The sequence below is a fragment of the Miscanthus floridulus genome, chromosome 18 (genome assembly GCF_019320115.1).
Source record: "Miscanthus floridulus cultivar M001 chromosome 18, ASM1932011v1, whole genome shotgun sequence".
Lineage (NCBI taxonomy): Eukaryota > Viridiplantae > Streptophyta > Magnoliopsida > Poales > Poaceae > Miscanthus > Miscanthus floridulus.
Genome location: NC_089597.1, coordinates 102,145,197 through 102,148,418, shown reverse-complemented (window position 1 = coordinate 102,148,418; position 3,222 = coordinate 102,145,197).

Below are 3,222 nucleotides of genomic sequence, written 5' to 3'. Positions count from 1 at the left end.
TCAAGAACCTGTTGGAGTGGTACCTTTGAGCTTTGCATCAGCTTCTGATGGTATGACCTATATCTATTCTTATCCATGGTGAAATTGTCCATATGATACTTAATGTTTTCTGTATATCAAATAAGCTGGTTTCTAATGACTGGATTTCTATAGATATTGGCATACATGAAGGGGTGACTGCTCAAGATACAGACAACTCACATACCTAGGCTCCATTTGTGAATAACTCATGTTTATTGTCTGCAGTGGAAGACATGGATGTGCTTAAAGACTACGTTCAAGTGCTTAAAGAGTTTCCACAAGAACCTCATTTTCTTCCACTTCAAAGTATCCTGAGACAATACTAAAAGGAATGAAACTGGGTCGGCATTTGATGTCTGCGTGGGAAGAATAAGAAAATCAAGCATAGCAGACAATGAGGGATCATTTGACGAGAAAAAAAGCACACCTGCTGAGCTAAAGAAAAATGGATTTGATGTTCAATATGTTGAGTGCTTGCTGGATAAATTGATTTCAGTTGAAAGATGAGTACAACAAACATCTTGAAAAGAAATCTGCAGTTCAAGCACAGCAGCAGCATATATGGAAAATTGTAACATATGTAATTAAAACTGAAAACAATGAGGTTGACCTGGCTATGAACAAATGTAATACACACAAGTACAAAAAACAAATGGAAAAGCTTCTTTTCGGGCGCACACGCCCTAGAGGTGCGGCATGCACACTGCATCCACCGCTAGCGCCCCACCGGCCCGCGCCCAAGCACACCGCATCCACCGTCCATGGACCACTCGCCCGCGCCCGACCAGACCACCGCCCCAACCCTCTTCCCCAACTCCTGCGAGCCATCTTCTCCTCAACTCTGGCGGGCTTAGAAGAGAAGGGGCTCGGGGGAGGCAGGCCGGCCAGGCGGTGGGGACAGTGGGAGGGTGGCGTTAGGGTTCTAGCGACGACAGAGGCGGTCGGGCCAAGTCGGGGCAGGTGTGCCCATGTCCGAAGCTCGCCGTGGAAGGAGGTGGTCATGGCCGGAGTTCACGACGGCATGCGGGAGGGGGGGAGGGGAAGAAGGTCGCTGTAGGCGAGGACGAGGACAGGGTCGAGGGGCGAAGACGCTGGCCGGTGGCGGCGGTCCAGGAAGGTGGGGGCGGGGCTCGCCAGGGAGGAAGTAGATGGCGGGAGAGCGTGGTGAGGAGAAGATAAGATGGAGGAAGCTTGATATTGTTGTTTTACTCCACGCGCTAGTAGTCCAAAAACAAATTTTACTTTTCATAGTGCTAATGAATGCGCCCTAACGTATGAAATAAAAATTAATATCATTAAGAGGTCATCAACACCATCTAGTGCTTATGAACAAACAGTAATGGTCTACTCTTAATGAAACACGTGTCAAGTGATACGTTCTAAAAAAAAGTAGTAATGGACACTGAAAACGGACAAAATTTTAGTTTCCATGCAATGCTTACAAACAACTGTAAGTGTGAAGCTACAAATGACAAAAATAAGTAGCCAACTCAACTGTACTTAGCACTTAGGAACTTAACGGTAACATACAAAACTAGGGCTGTGTTCGGCTGGGATAGTTCGGTTGGCTGGCTTGCTTTTTTTCTAGCCGGAGCAGTGTTTTTCTCTCACAAAATACCAGTACGAACAGTATTTTCATGCCAGCATGAACAGTATTTTCATACCAGCCGAACACTCTCTAGAACACAAACGGTAGCGCAGTTATTAGCTTGATTGCATCTGAACACATGCACCCCTTGAATCAAGACTTATGACCGGCATATGTACCATTTATTCATATCGTACCCAAACATGCATAACCAACAGCTCTACCGGATATCGCGTGCCAACCGAGTTATAAGCAATCCATTCAATGCATCTATCCAGAACAACATCCAAAAATGTTAGTAATACAAATTCTCATGATTGCTATTCTCTGCACGATCAGAAGAATGCCATGCATAAAAATGGGAAAAATGAGTTTGAGCAAGGGCTTTACTGATGACTGGGAGATCCATCTCCAGGCTGATGAGCTCGAGGAGCTTGAAGCCGTCCATGTTGGGCATGGCAACGTTGCTGATCACCAGGTCGAACTGGTTCCCGTCCTTCATCTCCCTGAGCATGTCCAACGCTGCCTGGGCGTTCGTCACCATTGTGGCTGATTCCAACCGTAGAAACAAAATCACCCAAAACAATTCATCGTCTGGCCTAAAATTGTATCACAACAGAATCGGGGGAAATAGGGGCGGCTAAGAGGCAAAAGAACACACACCATTGTAGTTGCAATACTTCAGCTGCCTCTCTAGGACCTTGCGGCAGACGCGGTCGTCTTCGACGGCGAGCACACGCAGCCCTGCTAGGAAGGTGTCCGCGGCCATCTCATCCCCATATCGAAAACGTACACGATCAATTCCAAGAAAGCAACCGCCAACCACCAAATCCCTGCAAGGAACCCAAGAAGACTTGGACTTTCTTACCTGCTGCAATGTCTGCCTTCCGAGAACCTCCGGGGAGCAACAGAGACAGAGGAAAAAGCAAAGTAAGCGAGGCGATTTCCAGGTGAAGAGCAGTGCAGCAGACTTGCGATGTGGAATTTCCATCTCGCACATTTTTCAAATTCCGTTTTCTTTAGGCATTACATGTGTCATTTACATTCATTTTTAAGCAAATGTATCATACACATACACATAGTAAATGCAATTCTACATCATTTCCACTTGTGTCATTCATAATTTCATAAAAGAAACTTTACAAATTTATTAGAATGGGGCATTGTTCATATCCTTATGGAAACAACTAGTTATTATGAAAACCAACAATAGCAAACCAAACTGCAGGTTACAAATTCAGAAGTTATGTTGGTTGCGCCTAGAGCTTACTAATCCATGGCAATGGACAGGATTCAATTGTTAGATTGATTGCTCCTGTTACTTAAATATGAACAAATGGTAGCACGTGAAACTACAAGCAACAATATTTAGTAGTTACTGATTGCACCTACTACATACTCCCTCGATTCCAAATTATAAGTTGCTTTGATTTTTTTGGTACATCCATTTTGCTATGCATCTAGATATAATAATATGTCTACATACATAGCAAAATGGATGAACAAAAAAAGTCAAAGCGACTGATAGATGACTAGGAGCCAATATCTAACCATCTGATATGTCTTCGAAAGGAATACCTCTGATTGACCCCAAAATCTTGCCACGCAATATG